The sequence below is a fragment of the Drosophila nasuta genome, chromosome 3, assembly GCF_023558535.2.
Source record: "Drosophila nasuta strain 15112-1781.00 chromosome 3, ASM2355853v1, whole genome shotgun sequence".
In the NCBI taxonomy this organism is placed as follows: domain Eukaryota; kingdom Metazoa; phylum Arthropoda; class Insecta; order Diptera; family Drosophilidae; genus Drosophila; species Drosophila nasuta.
Genome location: NC_083457.1, coordinates 16,719,571 through 16,738,578, shown reverse-complemented (window position 1 = coordinate 16,738,578; position 19,008 = coordinate 16,719,571). Strand labels below are relative to the sequence as shown.

The following is a 19,008-nucleotide window of genomic DNA, read 5'->3' as shown; positions in this document are numbered from 1 at the left end:
ATAAAAAAAATCTTAAATCTATTTTCTTTTGTTTTATTTTAATAACTCTTTATTTTACAATTTTTGATCTTCATTTAAGATTTTGCGTTCTTTTTTTTTTTTTTTTTTTCGTTTAATTTTTTATTTACAATCTGTCTTAAGACAATAAGAAAATTTTATGACTAATATTTACATAACAGGAATAGCAGATTTCCAGTGAAACCTGCTATTAAATATAACATCTTGTTTACTTAAAATTTACCTATCAGGGAGATCAAGAATGTGAAATCTTTTAAGTCTTCTAACAGTTGAGCTATTGTCTAAAAGAGCTAGGGCTAAATTATTTTCATGATTGTGAAGTCTGTCTGTGTATTTTTTACTATATTTCTTAATCTCTTCTTTTATAGTTGGAATATTTAAATCTCTGTGAATATTTGCATTGGTTACATAAAATGGAGCGTTAACAATTTGTCGCAATGTTTTTGATTGGTAGCGCTGAAGTATTTCAATATTTGAATTGCTAGTTGTTCCCCAGAGCTGAATAGCGTATGTCCAAACAGATTTTGCGTTCTTGGTTCAGTTTTAAGATTCTTTTTCTCGAGAAAAGATTTTCATTTTGAATTTCAAGATTGATAATCTACAATTTATGTAGAATTAAACTTCTTAGTTCAATTTTGTTATCATATAATCTTGATTTAAGATTTTATTCTTAACTTCAGCAGTTATAGGCAAAAATGCATAAAACAAAATTATAAAAAAGATTCTGTCGGTTGTGTTGCATATGCTTTGTTTAATGTAACTTTAAGACAAATATTAATCGAAATAAATGACGGAAGCAAAACAAAGCAATGATCAACTATTAACAAAGAGTGACTATGCAATAAAGAAAGTGCGAGAACGTTATTTTTGTACTCACACATTTTATTGTGATTTAAATTATTATTATTACTATTTAAAAGGTTAGTTATAATTAAAATTAATACTACGACTATTGGTAAAGCAATGGCAGTGAAGGCCTTCAGCTTAAGTGTGATTTAAATAATTGATATTAAAGCCTTGACAAGATAAAGTTGTGTTCCAATTATGTAGAAAACAGTTTCTAGATGTGCGTATACGTAATTTGTGCTGTATATTGTTTATTGGTACATTTTAGTGACTCAATAAATCAATGTGTCTATCACTCAGTTAAAAACGACTTCATTAGAATAATACAAAAATGTAAACTTATTATATAAAACTAAATATTATTTTAACAGAGTTGTTTATTTTGTCAATACTTTGGCAGTTTATATTTTCTCTAAACTCCCATTGGCAATTGTTTATCAATCCGAAAGCCCTATTTGTCTTTCAGTCTTGGCAAATTAAACAACAACAATGCAACACGAGGAAAACTCTCTGCCAAATGCAATTTTCCACTTGTACGCATTATAATCGAGCGACTTTCGATGAATACGTTTTGTCATTTTTCGCTTGAATTGAATTCAACGAGTCTTAAATGCTGGCGCTGACTCGGCGAAATTTGTCGAATCCGAGATGGGAAATACACAGTGTATGGTAGTGTGCAGTTTATTTAGAGGTTCCACTCTATCGAAGCCCATTTAAATTGACAAGTATTCTATTGCGAGCTAGCGAGCTGTTGCTGCTTAAGCAAGCAGTCCTCCAAAAACATCCAAACAGTTCTCTAAAAGACACCCACTCAACGACTTTTTAAGTATCATTAAAATAGCACGAAATTCGTGACAAACTTCGCGACAATCCCGTTGAAAATAAAAAGAAACGAAACGAAACGAAAAACACAACAAATAAAAGAGGAAAAAGCACGTTAAGAGCAATAACAACAAGAGACCGACGGGGTTGTAACTAACGATGCGCATTTGTCAAAGGGGTGCGATGCGGTGTCCCAACACCCTTTCTTCTACTTCTTCTTCAGAGTCAACCTCTTGTCCAACACAAGTGCCATCAGCTGCGAGGCATTGAACCAGACCGACAAAACCCAATCGAACCTCAACCCGAACCTTAAGTAAAGTTTATCTGATAGGCGCGTGCGACGGTCCGTAGTTGAGTTCTAATTTTTGGCCCTTAACACCTTGTCGCCACAACTCATAATTTATTTAGTTCGAAGGGATGAGAATAAAATGGAGAGACCGTAAAAGTATTTGTGTTTCGAATTTCAAGTTCTAGGACAATTGTCAATTCCTGTGGCATATTACACAAATTGAAAGCGAAAAAAACTTGTTGTTATTGGTTTAGCGATAACTTTGAAACTGTCATTTCCACCGTCAATTTGTTAATGACGAAACAAGGTGAAGAAAAGCGCCACGGAATAAATTTCAAAATTGCCCACTCAGAGCATAATTTTAATTAAGTATTCACTCTCCACTGCGATAGCTAAGCACCTTAACACACACCTCTGCTGCATAAATCTAGCTTGGCCTTGGGCTTGAAATTTAAGCTTATTTGATGGTTAATCTCGTTCACCATCTATAATTTCTATGGGGAGTAACTATAAATAATCTTTACTGAACACAAAGCTGGCAAAAAGACAAATTATATAATTAAATGTAGCGCAAATCAGCGCGAATAGCGAAACTGGAAAATTATTTATGCCACAACGAAAGGAACAGGAAAGCAGCCAGAATCTTACACAGCGGATGGGCGAACAGCAGCAGGTGAGGTAATAAGTTACCACTGCGCTAATGATGATGAAGTGTGCCAAGTAGATTGCGGATAATTGGTGTGGGGAGTTTTCCTACCTGACGGACAAAGTTTCAAGTTATCAAAATACAAACCAAATTTATTAAAGTTTTATTCATGACAGTGGGAAAGAAGTTTTGGGGGTTGAGGTTGGGACTCGAGTTGTCTAGACTAGCTGCTTGCTTAATAATAATAATTTGCCAGCCAACAAGCAAACAAACAAAACTCAAGTCATCTCATGTCAGAGGAAGAACGCGACGGCAACTCGGCGTATGCGCAATGTTTGCTGTAATTTACACCAGATCGACGCTTCGTCGAAGGACAGTCAGAGGAGTTAGGGCACCTGCTGCGTGCCATGCTCTGCATTTTAAATACATGCCATGCACATATCCCACAAAGTTGTTAGAAAAAAAAAAGCAAAAACAAAAACAAAAATAAAGTAACGCACCGAGGGACAAAGAGACGGGAAAGTGAAAATAACATCGAGCATCGAGCACTGAGTTTGGCTTTTCTTCAACTTTGTCACATTTTGCATAAGCCAAGGCAATTTTCATGTGGATTACATTTCATTTGGTTCCCCCCAACCACTTCCCTTTGGCGTTATGCGGTTTGGCTTTAAGCAGCGACATTGCGACGCAGCGTCTTAGCGAGAGACGCCATCTAGATCCAGGCGCTCGAACGGAAGTTTTGTGTGCGTGCCCCAAAAGGAGAACCGGAAGAGATGATTAATTCAAAGTTATTAGAAACATGACTGAAATTTATAATGCCCATTCAGAAAGGTGACTTGCCTTTACTTGACTCTGCTGCACTTCTTCCCTGTCCATCCTCTCATTTACTCTGTTGTCCCTCCGTCTATTTCTTGCCACTGCACAGGCAAACTGACTGGCATACTGTGGCATATTCAAACATGCAACACCTCTTGTGGCGAGAAAATTAGAAGTTGGAGAAGTGCGAGTTGAAGAAACAACAGAAAATTAAAAGCATAGATGCAACACATTTAACTTTCCCATGGTATTTAAGTTGCAATGTGAATATAATAATAATAATAATAACAATAATAATAATAATAATAATAATAATAATAATAATAATAATAATAATAATAATAATAATAATAATAATAATAATAATAATAATAATAATAATAATAGTAATAGTAATAATAATATATATATAATAATAATAATAATATATAATATATATATATATAATAATATATATATATATATAATATATATATATATATATATATATATATATATATATATATATATATATATATATATATATATATATATATATATATATATATATATATATATATATATATATATATATATATATATATATATATATATATATATAATAATAAAAAATAATATATATATATATATATATATATATATATATATATATATATATATATATATATATATATATATATATATATATATATATATATATATATATATATATATATAATATATAAAAATACAAATAAAATAAATATTGGAAGTAGGCTGAATTATTTAGACGCTAGTGTTGCCATACTGGGGACAGTAAGCGAAGCACATTTCAACTCCACTCAAACTGAGTGTACACAGACGCTATTCAGCAAATGAGTTGCAATTTTGAGTAACACTGTAAAGCGGCAGCTAAAGAGAGCGTGAATATAAAGAGAAAGTCATCGTGTTACCATGGTGAACTCTTTGGAATAAAGTGGCACAACAGAGCGAAACTTTGTTGTCGTGAGGTAAACAAAACATATGGCAGGTTAAGTCTGGTCAGAGCTACGCAATTGAACATGCTACTGTATATAAAGACGCTATTTGTGCAAAAATTTAGAGGGTTCCAACTGTGTTACAGTGATAACATAAGTTTGCAAACCTAAGTTGTTTGCTCTGAACTGTTGACCGAACTTACTGAATTTCATAAGGTTCAACATTTTTTTATGGATACGTCATTATTGCATTAGTTCGTAATTTTTTTCACTTTCACTATTCTGCACAGTTGTGCTCTTAAAAAGCGCTCTTGCGTTGCAGCAAAGAGTTGACTGCATTTGTTGCACTTCCGAAGTTTATTTCCTGCTTTCGTTAACATTTGATAGTCTCAACTGTTAAGTTAACATTCGTCAGCTGTCGGTCTGTTAAATGTTCCATAGGCTTTGCTCTTTGCTCCGCCAACATCTTCGCCGAGAACGTGTCTTCTTCTACATCAGCCGCGACCGAACATGTTAGTCCTTGCATCTAGCGACGACACCGAAAAGCGTCGTCGCTGTCACCGCCATGTAGTATGTAGTAGTTGCTAGAGAGCCGAACAGACAAAGAACAAGAACAAGAGCTGTTCGGCCGAATAATCGTTGAGTGCAACGACAGCGATGACGCTGACTGCAAACTTCGACGCTGCAGCGCAGTCGCTGGCGCTGACGTCGAGTGCAACTATTGGCGCTGGCGCTGCTTTGGCATCGTTGTTCTTAGGATAGCGCATCGTGTAGGTGGTGGATGGGGGGGAGCCACAAGCATTTAGTGTGCTCTATTCGCATAAGAAGGGAATTTCATTGCAAGCACTCTTGCTGCTGTCGCTGTCGCAGTTGCTGCCGTCGTAGTTGCTGCTGCTGCTTCTGCTGCTCTGCTTTTGCTGCTGCTGCTGCTATTGCTTCTGCTGCACCTGCTGCTAGGTCTGGCTTCAGTCTCCATTTGACATTCTCTACGTGCGGTTCCCGTTCTCGCTGCTGCGCCGTTCTCGTCGTCGCGCTTTTAACTTTATCGCCCAGTAGCAAGCAGCAGAGCACAATAGCCCTACAGACATTGCCCATTGCCCAAGCAGTCGCATTGCCATTTGCCATTGCCTAACGGAAAAAAAGCGGAAATTTTGTTATAATTTTTCGCAATCGCTGTTCTCAAGCTTACGCCGAATTTCGCCCAAAAGCTTTCGAAGAGTCGCTAGCGCAGGTGAATTGCTTGCGTTTCAGTTGCGCGCGCGTTTTTTCTAGCTTAGCACGAGATTGGTTGCCAGCCGTTTATCGCAGTGTTGCTTAGACTTGACTGATCGGAAGAAGAAAAAAAAATATATATATATAATATCGAGAAATTAAATTACAATTAAGTGAAGTTCAAATGCGGAAATAAGTTGGTAAACTTTTTGCAAAAAATTCTGAGCAAAGTGTCGTCGAAATAAATGAGAACTTGTGCATTCAAATTTTGTATTCTTATTGCAGACAAGCAAAAGGTATTCAAAGCAGTGGAAATAATTTAAATCTATACTCATATTAAAAAGAATGTTATACAATTTATGTTTATATAGCATAATTTTAATATAAGCTTTATGTGTTGCTTTAATTATTTGTGAAAATAACAAAAATTTAATATTATGGCAATAAAATCTAAAATGTTTAATCGCAATATAATTATTTTTTGTATTTTATTTTAATCTAAAAATATTATTATTATATAATTTGTTGCTTTTCTTTGTGTTGTCTCAGCGCTTTGCATTTTTGAAAGGTTATAAATTGCTGTCCACTTCACATGCACCGACATGCACCGACTTCACATGCACCGACATGTTACAAAATTGAAATTGTAATTGAAGCTGTCGCCATCTCAATATTTGGGGATTGGATGCAAATTTATTGTAACATTTTAAGTTGCAACAAATACGAAATGCGGAGTTCCAACTGTGCTTCAATGCCTTTCCCTTTAGTCCAATAACAATAGCAAAACTAACTTGGCCAGCAACAAAATGCCAACATTTGCGGAATCCGAACTTCTCATTCAACTTCTGTTGCTGCTGTGTCTAGTGCTGCAGCCACTTTTGCTTCAACCTTAGACCTTCAACCCCCACACACCGCCCCCCGCTCGACCCGTGTGTGTGTGTGTGTGTTGCTTGTATTTTGGAACCAAATATCGTAACCGAAACCACAACATTCGACGTCAATCAGCAAAGCAGATTTCAATAGCTGCAGCAGAGTTGAAAGGGAGCAGCCTTAACTTGCTTCCTCTTCTAGTCGTTGTTGTTGTTGTTGTTGTTGTTTTTGTTTGTTGTTGTTGCTGCTCTGGTGTTGTTCGACAACATTCGCATTGCCGCTGGCCCTGGCATCTATGGTAGTGCACTTTGTTGTAGCTGTTGTTGTCGAAACATGTTGCCACTTGAATTTGTTGCCTTTGACGCAGGATCAGTTCAAATGTGCCATGTGCTCCACCTGCCCCAACAACGTGCACAGCCTGCTAGCCAGCCAACCAGCCAGTCAGCCAGGCGCCTGCTGTGCAGACTCTTTCCGGCCAAGTCAGTCCTGTCCTGTCGTGTCGTGTACTGGCCTAGCTTCTCTTTAGCCATCCTCCCCTCTCCCCTCAGCCATTAGCCAGATATGGATCAACGTATAAACTTCAGCTCGCCAGTTCGATTTTGCCTCAGCATTGAAATAATCCCAATCAAAATTGTTAACTCGAAGCTTAAAGGAGAGCTTGGATAAACAAAATAAATAGAAAGTGCAGAAACAATAAAATAATTAAATTAGAGAATTTATATTGTAAATAAATATTCATTTTGAATATCGACACTTCTAAAAATATATGTGTTCATAAAACATTCGAATATAATATATTATATAATGCATTTTGGATTGTGAATTAGAAGAAACTTTAGTTAGATATAATTCAAATTAACACTAACGTATTTCTAAAGCACTGGCTACAAAAGCCTTCGGCTTACCAAATAATTTAATTAAATAATTTGTATTGTAAATAAACTTACACTCTTCAAAAATATTTCACTAAAAATGTCTGAATATAACTTTCGAATTTAATTAACACTTCATTAATGAATAATAAGAAACATTCGTTTTGTGAACTTCAAAAGGAAGTAAAAATTAAAATCAGTGTTTTTTTAATTATAAATTAACGAATAATAAATCTTTGAAGTACTGTCAAAAACACAAAACACAAATGTGAGTTGAAAGGAAAAACAAAAACTGTTTTTCGACAATTGTTTCTCTGCACTGCACAAAAGTGAAATTCATTCCCAGAGACATTTAATAGACGTAATAAACTTAAACGATTGAAATTGAATTTCCTTTATTTTTATGCAAATCTTCTTATCACCTTCTTGTGTTAGTTGAATTTGCTGCTGCTTAATGTTCGCCTTAAGTGGCAATTAATTCCCTTATGTATGCTACATCGAAAAGACATGAATATCAATTTGTTTATTTTATGACTTTTACTCACCTCGCCATTAAATCCTTCACACATTTTCGATTATGAAAATTTCGTGCAGCAGCTCCTTGGCCAAGCAGTTCGGTGTCTTATATAAATCGTCAGACAATTTAACGCTACATGTTCATAAATAACGCCAACTGCTTTGAGTTTGTAATTAATCGGCGCCAGTTGACCAGCTGTCCACCTATCGACAACAACCAGTCCAGTGACTGAAATAAACACACCTTGCCTAGTTTCCTCAGAGACAACAACATGTTTCGTCTGATATTTAGGATTACAAATATCGCATATCAGTTGACCAGATAGTTCCGCAAAGTTAATAAACAAATTAAATGGTACAACACTTAATATTTATTTTTTTCAATTCTTCCTTGTATCATGTTCATTTATAGTTTTCAGCAGAAGCCTTTAGGCAATTCGGCAATTAGAGTTCCAGATTTATTTCACAGCAGTTTATAAACCATAAGGAAACATTCGCTTGCTTAACATAAACTATAAACAATAGAAATAAATACTATATTGCTTTTCACACAGTAGCTAAAGTGCTTTTTTATTTTATACTCTATTATTATATGCTACCTGTGATCGAATGACAAGTAAAGTCTCCGCTTTTCGCTCTCCGATTGGCTGTCAAAAAAAACTCTGCTAATAATAATTGTTTCCTGCTTCTGTCGATTTTCCATTGAAACTGTCAAGTAATTAAAAGTAGCTAAAACTTGACGTGGGCTTGCTTTTAATAGGCAATTATACATTCGATTTCGATGCTGGCTACTGTGCGTATAAGTAACTTTTGCATGGATAACGACACCAATCGAAATTATATTCGAAAATTTGACACATTTATTTTGCTTTAATTACAGTATTCTTGGACGCTTTAGTTGCTCAGGTAAGTTGTGATTAACCAACAACACTGAATGTTTTTCACTTCGATTTTCATTCGGTTCTCTCGATTATTTCTGTGAATCCGACCAACTCGGGTAAAAATTGAAAAAAGCGAGATAGTAAAAAAAAAATAGAAGAGAGGGATTGCAATGCGCTTTTATGATAAATGATTTGCGATTTGTGTGCATTCGTTTGAGTTTTATAGACGTTTCATTACCAGCCAACAATTTCCCCAGCGGCTGTTTGTGAATCGCATAAAAAAAAGGGAAAAAGACTTTTTAGCAGCACAAATGAAAATGCATGGAAAATTGCAGCAACTGCCGAGGGATTGATTCCGAATGGTTGGGTGAATGGGAGGTGGGAGTAAAAGGACGAGCAAGAGACTGCGAGGAGGATATTTGCATGCGTTTTTAGTGCGCACTAGGTTTTTAATGCATTGAAGTGCACTGAAAAGCGAGGAGTAGACGAGCAGACGAACAGACGAACAGACTATGTATATGGGACGACAATGTTGCCATAGAATTGGCATTGATTACAGTGGAAGCGTTCAATGTGCATTCAATATCCAGCTTCAACTCTGCCTCCAAACGCGATTTGCAGTAAGCACAGTTGAAGAGTTTGCGTCGCTTTAAAGCGAAACATTTTGTTTAATTATATCCAACTACAAGTTGGAAAGCTAAATTTGAGTAGAATGAGCAATACCCTTTTTCAATAAACGTCAAACAGTGCGGTATTAGTCTTAAAATAGATCAAATTAATAAACCAAAACAAAAATACTAACATACCATAGGCTATATTTGGTATATTAATAGACTATTACTTTCCAAAAATGATGAAAGTGAAAAATTACATTAATTTAGAAAAAATACGAAAATATAACGAATTTTATATTTGGTATATCGATATACTATTGCAATGAATTTGAACTTCAACTCTGCATCCAAGTGCGATTTTCAGTTTGCGTCGCTTTTAGGCTAAACATTTTGTTTAATTATATCAAACAACAAGTTAGAAAGCTAAATTTGAGTAGAGTGAGCAATACCCTTTTTGAATAAACGTCAAACAGTGCAGTATTACTCTTAAAATAGATCAGATTAATATACCAAAACAAAAAATACTAACTACCACTTACTTTCTGACAATGATAAAAATGAAAAATGATATTAATTTACGAAAAAGTACGAAAATATAACAAATTTCATATTTGGTATATCGATATACTATTGCAATGAATTTGAACTTCAACTCTGCATCCAAGTGCGATTTTCAGCAAGCTCAATTGAAGGTTTGCAAAGTTTTAAAGCTAAACATTTTGTTTAATAATATCAAACAAACATATTATACCCAAACAAAAATACTAAAATATACTAAATAAAAACACCGAACAGTATATTTAGTATATCGATAGACTATTAAACTGTTGCCATGGAAGTGGCAAATTATTCAATACAAATTAATATAGAAAAAATACCAAAACATACTAAGATCTATATTTGGTATATTTATATACTATTACATTTTAAATATACCATAAACTGAAAAATATATTAGATTGTCAACCAAAGCGACTACACTATATGTGTAATAAAATAAGGTTGAACTAGTTAACAAAAACCCAAAAACAATATGAAACCTAAAGATAAATTCAAATGCCAGCAGAGTCAGTCAAGGACCTAAAGGATATTCTGTTCTCTCTTGTGTTCGTGTCAAGTGTTGTCCCTGAAAGTGTTTGTCTAACCTACCTAGCTGAGACACCAAGACACCAAGACACACAGCGGAGAGCTGAGGTGGCGACGGGCGAGGAGCAACCCTCAAAAAGCAGCCGAGCGCAAATGTCACGTTATCCCTTTGAAAGGACATGCCACAGCGCAGAGTGCAAACGTGTGCTCAATGCCTTTTCAATTGCATTTAAAATGCAGCAATTAAACCGCAATTTCTATAAAAAAAAAATATATGAAAAAAAAATTACGCCTCAAATGCGAAAGAAAACAATTAAGGCGTGCAGGGTGAAGAGCAAGGAGTAAAGAGCGTAGAGCGTTGAACGTGGAGCAACATACAGCATCCAGGATGAGCTTGGCAATGGCAAACTGCGTGAAGGGGCCATGACAACAATTACGAGATCCATTTAACTTTGGCAGGATACGAAGAATGCGACTGCGAATGCGACACATGTCGCAAAACGCAGCAGGAGGCGGCCAAAGGCGACGTCAACAAAACTGGCGACATGCCGACTAACATTCGTGCACACACACACAGAGAGAGAGGAGTGTGCCAAAGAGTCACAAAAGACACGCACACACAGACAGTAGAGATAGAAGTATATTTATATGTATATATATATGTGTGTGTATGGTATTTATAAAGGGGGAAAAACTTGAATGTCGCCTCGCTAAAAGCGCACAAATCTTGGCAAACGTACCGAATATGAAACAGGACGAGTCCTGCCAATGCAGACAATCAGCACAGGATGCTTTTGCGCTCATTATGCGCCAGCTGCAGCAACAGCAACATCGTGTCACATCGTGGCACACACATCATGTCAGCGTCTTTGTGTGTGTTTTGCTGCGTCTTCACACATAAAAAACAGAGTTAAATAAATGAAGAAAAAGATGGGGGAAAGCCAAAGCATCTCTAGGCTGAACTTCAAGGAAATCTGCTAGCAAAGTAAATACGAAATAAAGGTAGAGTAGCCAAGGTGCGACTGTCTGCTATAGCAAAGGATTTCTTCTGCCGGCATGTAAATAAATAAAAGTGATGTATGTATGCGTCTCTGCTATCTAGTTAATGCACGAGTGTGCGAGTGTGTGTGTGTATCCTTGCAGGTGTAAGTGTGTTTGTGTGCATAATTGAGTTTCCCTTGATGCCTGCCTGACATTGACTTTACTCGCAGCGATGCAACGAGCGACTGCTGCAAAGACAAATAGGCACAAACACAGACAGTCGAACAATGCCAGAGCTGACACAGAGGGAGCCTGAGAAAGGCTCACATTTTATTTCATTGAAGTGCAAGTGCAAGAAAATCAGCATCAGAAGTCTCAAAAAGGGCTTAATGCACTCACGAATTATGTGAGGCATGCGAGAAATAAAGCAACAAAAACCAAGCACGTGTGTTTCATTGTGCATTGCGGCTCTGTCGCTTAAGCTTCAAGTATTAAACGTGTCAACATGATGGCTTAAGCTAAACAATTTCAGTTTGGTAATCCAACAGTAAAAGAAATAAATGAAAAAATCACAGCTGACATAAAATTACTTAGCATGATGATGATAACTATCTTAACTTTGTTAAACTAACCTAAATAAACGAAAGCATCAGACGTACTTGAAATATCACAACTGTCAGAATATGATATCAATAAATATGACATATTTACTATCTTTATAAACTTTATTTAAGAAAAGGAGCTTAAATAAAACAAATTAACATCGAACGAGCAAGCGATAATTAAACAAGTAAGAAAGCTACAGTCGAGTGTACTCGACTGTGAGATACCCGCTACCCATTTTGAATAAAAGAAACATATTTTGCGGTATTTTCTCAAAATATACCGAATATACTGCAAAAATACTAAAAATATACCAAATGGTATATTTGGTATATCGACATAGTACCACATTCAAAATATACCATAGACGGCACAATATACCAGATTGTCAGCCAAAGCAACTAAGACCCCTAGTAAGTAGGCGTTTTTGCCCATACAAAAGTATTTCTTTAATAACTTCGACAATTTTTATCTGATCGGAACCAAATTCAGGAATCATAACTACTATAGTAAATATTGTATATACCAAAATTCGTAACTCTAGCTTTAAAATTACGCTTGTTATTCGATTTTTTTGATTTGCAGGGGCGGAAGTGGGCGTGGCAAAAATTTGAAACAAACTTGATCTGCGTGCAAACATAACAAATGCTGTCGAAAAAAAAATTATAGCTCTATCTCTTATAGTCTCTGAGATCCAGTGTTTCATACGGACAGACGGACAGACGGACAGACACACAGACGGACAGACGGACATGGCTAGATCGTCTCGGCTGTTGACGCTGATCAAGAATATATATACTTTATAGGGTCGGAGATGCCTCCTTCTATCTGTTACATACATTTCCTGCCGGCACAAAGTTATAATACCCTTCTACCCTATGGGTAGCGGGTATAAAAACCACAATTATATCTTAACGCGATGGCAATGATAACCATCGCAAGTTTATTTTTAAAAACGGTTAATAAATTTGTTTTGTTGCCAATGGCTACTCTATAAAAATGGACGTGCCAACTAAACCTAAGCAATTTTTTATCTCAATAAGATAAGAAATATTTGCAAAATCAAAAATGATTTAACATGATTTAATAATGACTATCACAAGTTTAACTTGATGGCTTAAACTAAACAATTATCCTGAGCTTAAATGCGAAATATCTTTATTCATCGACTGTAGCTCACAGCTTTAATTTAACAGGATCTGTATTTACTTACATAGCATTATCATTAAGTTTAATATACAGTGTAATCAACATTAGCATTATGTGAAATATCTATGTTGATTGATATATTTTATGTTGATATATTTAGTATCTTAAAATCACAAGAAATCATTTCAAATTTACAACTTTTATAAAATTTATCACTACAATGAAAATGGCAGTTGATAAATTTCTAACTTAAATTGAGTAAGAAAATTGCGAGATACTCGCAACTGATTTTGAATAACAGCAAAACAGTGCGGTATAATTCCATAAATATACCAAATTGATATACTGCAGAAATACCAAAATATAGCGAAAGCTATAATCGGCTATATCAATATTGTACTACATTCAAAATATACCATAGACCACAAATTATACCAGATTGTCAGCCCAAGTAATTAAGACCCAATTTCAGTAGTCGGTTTTTTGTGGTACAAAAGTATTTATTAAATAATTTGTAAAATTTGTACTTGAGCGAATCCTTTTATCCATCGCTTCTTTATCTTTAATAGTCTGAGATCATGAATATATATACTTTATAGGGTCGGAAATTAGTCACTGTTAACTTTGCACGCACAAAGTTACCCTTTGTGTAGCGGATATAAAAACAAAGTAACAAATTAATGCTGCAAAGCGAAAGAAATAATTGAAAAATCGCATCTGATAATGATAACTATCGTTACTTTATTTCCGCTATGTTGACAATGGCAACTTCACAAAAAAAAGCGACTCTGTAAATCATTCAGTTTGTAGAGGAAACTCACTAATATTGATAGGTTTAAAATGCTTGCATAATTGTCGAGTTATGTAGAATGTATTGAACGGTTTACTGTCAAATGCGAATGACAAGCCCACAAATAAACAGCCACACACACACACGCATACACACAGCTGTGTGCAGCTGGCCACACAAATACATGGACAATAGAGTGCTGTAAAATAGCCACAAAATCCACACAACGCAAACACCACCCACAACACAGACAGAGACAAAGACAGAGTGTGAGATAGAGAGAGAGAATGGGAAATATGGGCATTTTTGGACTGCAGCTGAATAAGTGATTCAATGAAGTGAATAGTGATTAAATGCGAGTGAGTGAGTGAGTGAGCGAATGAATGAATGAATGAATGTACTCGCTTCAGCTTCTGCTCTTGCTGCTGCTCTCATTTTGTGTGCTCGCATCCTGTGTGCGATTGCGATTATGGATGCCTTTTGACAATGCGACAGGCGACAGGCAACAGGACGCAGAGCGTGTTGTTCTACTGAGGCGCGAGTTAAAGATGCACCAAAATAGTTAAAGAGTAATTTATCGATAGCTTTTAGATTATTGTTTGGCTTTTGAGTTTTGCTTTTTGCCCAGCTAATTTCACATCGCGCACGTCATCAATCGTCATCAGCTTGGCTCAGCGATGCGGCAGCCTGGCGAACAACATGCAACATGCAGCCGTCAATGTGTGCTCTCCTCTTCCCTCTTCCCTCTCCCTACTCTCCACTCATCCCACTTCCCTTTTGTCGCCTTCTCTTCCTGCAGTCGTGTCGCTGCATTCACTCGTGCATACATGAAAGTCAATTAAGCGTATTAAGTGCAACTGTGTATGTGAGTGACTCTCTGTTTGTGTGCGAGTGTGTGTGTGTGCTTATCATGACGTTTCTTGGCAGCAACAACAGCATCAGGCATCAGGCATCAGCATCAACATCAGTATCGGCATCAAACAACAAACGCCAACAACCCTTTTGCAACTTGGGGAGTTGCTGCAACCCTTTTGGGGTAAGCGCGCGACAATTGTCTGTCATTCGATTTCAGCTTGGATGAGGTTTGTGTGTGTGAAATGTTTGCGGCTGATTGCGGCTCTTAATTTACTTTAAGGTATTCTCCCTTCCTCCCACTCTCTCTCTCTCTCTCTCACACTCTCTGTCAGCAAGTGTTGCTCTGCAAATTATAAATAAATACTGCCAACTATTTGTGGAAAAATATTTTGCAATTCGTATTAACATATTTTGCTAACGTAGAATTTAATAATAGAATTTGTGACAGTTGAAATTACCAAGCAAGCAACACACACACACACAATTCTCTGGCTGCATGTAGCGAAGAAAATAGCTTTTTCAATTCATAGCATTTACATATCTCAATTCTCTCCCTTGTACCGTAAACAGCACTTGCTGCTGTTGCTGTTGGTCTTGTCAGTGTGGTAGACAACATCACGTATACGCAACGTCGTAAGGGGAATGCCTGCAACGTTTGTTGCACTAGCTCAATATGCAGAATAGGCTGCTCACATAAGATACAGTTGCTGTTGTGGTTGCTGTTGCTGTTGTTGCTGCTGTTGCTGTTGTTGGTGTTGCTTCTGTTGCCACCCTTAGACACAACGACGCCTGACCAAGAGCAACGCCCTGCCGCGTGTCCCTTCGTCGCCCTCATGCGCGCCTTTTGGAGTGTTAATTGTCGTATGCAAATTTTTGCGCATCCACAAAATGTAACAAAACACGATTTTGAAAGATGCAAATTGGGTGTTACTGTTGTAGCTGGCGTACTGGAGTTGGAGCTAGGACTCAGACCCTGCCCAGACCCTGCCACAGGCTGTGAGTGTCAAAATAAGCTTTAAATTACGACATCTCTGCCGCACACATACACACACACACACACTCGCATACCTCGCATTGGGTGAACGTGCGGCGTAATTTGCAACTGACAAGAGTGAAAGTTATGCAAAGAGCTGGCAAAAAGTGGCACTGCCAGGCCAACTCCCCTTCGCTCCCCTCTACAGCCCGGTAACACAATGTCACTTTGGGCCAGGATGCGTTCAGGATTCGGGCTGAAAGGCAGGAAAGCAAAAGGGAGCGAATTGCGTCCAGGCCAGGAGAGAAAAGCCGCATGCGTGATTGTGACATTTGATTAGGTTGCCTTTGTCGAAATGTTAATTTGTCTATTGAAGGTGCGTTACCAAAAGTGTGTGAGTGAACGATTGAGTCTGGTCTCAAATTGCAGCATATTGTTTAGCTGCGAGTTGCCACAAATTCCCGGATTATTATCGATTCGAAGTGCAGTTTGCAGAATGTAGAATGCACCCAAATGCTGTCATGCAATTGAAAGACTAATATCACCGAAAAGCCAAGAGTAAATTCTCGATTTGATTGCGAAGCGTTATTTTCAAATTGAGACAAATTGCCGCTCAGCATTTACTTAAGGCAATCTCACTTACTACAAAATTGACAAAAGACAAACGCATAATTGCCATATAATAATCATAATCCGCACAAAGCAAACACTTGCCTCAAAATGTTCTGCAGACTGCTGCATGGCAAAAGATATCACACTCATACACACACAAACCCTTACCCATACACTTACAGAGCTCAGACAAAGCTATTCAATTCGACAGTCGACACAAATATAGATATAGTTATAGACACAGACACGGAACACGGACAGAGTTTGAGCTTTGTCTGCATCTTCTTTAACTTGGCCACTAATTAAGAAGACAAACTCGGAGCTCGGGATACATTTTTCGAACAAGGACTCGCTTCAAGGATTTTCAGCTTTGCATATGCCTTCTCCTCCTCACTCCTCCCTTAATTTCACAGTTCTCACTGGTCTTGGCATTTTAAATGTGAGTTCATTTTGATGAACTTAACCTACGAGGTTTATTCAAAGTTCCTTTATTCAACATACATTGAATGTGGCCCATTCTCAATAATAGAAGCAAAACATATCGAACCATAATCGCATTTATTGTATAACGTTAATAAAATACTATCTTCTTTTACTATCAAAATATATGCATCTGCCCTACAAAATTTTAAAGAAATATGAAATAAACATAAATAACTTCAACAATATGTTGCAATTCGGCCCTCTGTATTTCATACTCTACTTTTAGCATATTTCCTTCTACTACTGTATTATTCTAAACATTACACATTTTCGTCATTTAAACCTTCTATATTATTATCCAATTGTTACGAATTTTTAAGAATTTGCACATGGACAATTTTATAATGTCACATGGAATATTCGAACTAATTTAACTAAAAGAAGTGAGAAAACTTTAGTGTACTTACATATATATATATATATTCATATATATCATAAACATTTATGCTGTCCACAACAGCAAACAATCGATTGCAGCTGCTTATGTATTTTTTTTTTTTGAATAGCTTTGAAGTTTTTTATCCTACCAGATATTCAGAAAACGTCAAAACAATAGATATTATTGTGTCTCTTATGCTGCATTTATTTTGATGCAAAAGTAAATGATATTTTTAGTTTTAAGCTTCACCATGTTGTACAGAACATTTTATATTGGAATACAATTAAATGAAAAGTTTATTTGTATTTCGCCTTTTCGTGCAAATGTTGTTGGTAAATAAGTTCTTGAAAAACAGAATGAATAACAAAAGTATATACATTTATTGTTTGGTATATTAGCTTAACAGCAACGTATGCATGTATGCATGTATGTTGTATGTTATATCTTATGTTATGTTAAAGTCAGTAACTATTAAAACTTTGCACAAACCACACGAAATGGTCACAATTAGTCCTATATTAATATTGATCGATTAAAATTTAAGTGAAATACTTTTAGGATAAAATGACCCGAAACTTTTCTAACTTTAAAACATTTTTTAGTTATACATTTTTGTATACAAACATATTAAAAATAACATTATGGACAGTTGTCAGATTCTACTCATTACTCACTTTTCGATGTTGACAAGCTAAAAAAACCTTTTCGCTGGTTTTTGTAGCAGATACTATATACATTATCATTACAGATTTAGCATAATTCGTAACATAATAATGTAAATAACATAATACTTAGTAAATAATCTAAATAACTTAATACTGTGAATGTATGAGCGGCTGCAAACATTACGAGAGTGAGCAGTTTTTTTAGTATATTAATAAAAGAGAGTTCGAATTAACATTAAAAATTCTTGGGAGCAACAAACATAATGCATTTAAGTGTTGCTATTTCAGTTCACTTTTATAGTATTAGATATTTATAGTATACTCACAAAATAACAATTCAGAATAATTCAAAACAGATCGAAATGAAATCAGTAATCCATTTACAAAAATTTTTCGCATATCTGAAGAGTATTTCGTAGTCGACTATAAATGTTTTGAGTGTGCTCAATATGCAACCACGACAAATTTTGACAATTGCCGCTTAATTTGTAGTTTTATCACACACACACACACACAATAGCTTCTTTGCACTTTTATTTCATAGTTCTAGTTTTGTGCTTGTTATTCTGGTTACCCGCAGAAAACGCTTGCAGTCATAAAAGTAATGTGCTGACACGCACACACACACACGCACCCACACAGAGAGACTCACACACACACACACAGACACATATGCCATGTCCTGGAGCAACCGTGCTCAAACGCCCACAATTGCCATATCATGCAGTATTTTTTATTTTATTATTCAATTTTTTTTGCAATTTCGCCAAAAGTCAAACAGAAAATTTATTTATGGCGCTGATATGGCAACGCCAGCGAAGTGCAGTAGGTAATGGTCCGACTGTGCGGTGTGGTGCGGGGGCGAAAGTTGGAGGGGTGCTTAGACGTTTTTTTTCAACTGTTGCGCAAGGCATTTTATGAGGCATCAGAGAACACCTTCCCCTAAAAGGAGAACAAAAAAAAAAAAAACAAAATGGAAAAAATGAAGAATAAACGCCGTTTGCCAAATGAGAAAAACTGTAAGGAAAAACGCATAAATTTTATTTCCACTATGAGGAACAGACTGAATGAGGA

At 36.1% G+C, this 19,008-nt stretch overlaps 1 long non-coding RNA gene across 1 annotated transcript in view; it reads left to right on the top strand.

Moving 5' to 3' along the window:
• Positions 1-5,342: 5,342 nt before the first annotated feature.
• LOC132791603 (uncharacterized) overlaps positions 5,343-19,008 on the top strand; it is a 55,320-nt gene continuing 41,654 nt past the window's right edge. The window contains exons 1-2 of the long non-coding RNA XR_009632920.1: positions 5,343-5,901; positions 8,744-8,769. This is a non-coding gene — a long non-coding RNA (uncharacterized LOC132791603). The remainder of the gene's footprint in view (positions 5,902-8,743; positions 8,770-19,008) is intronic.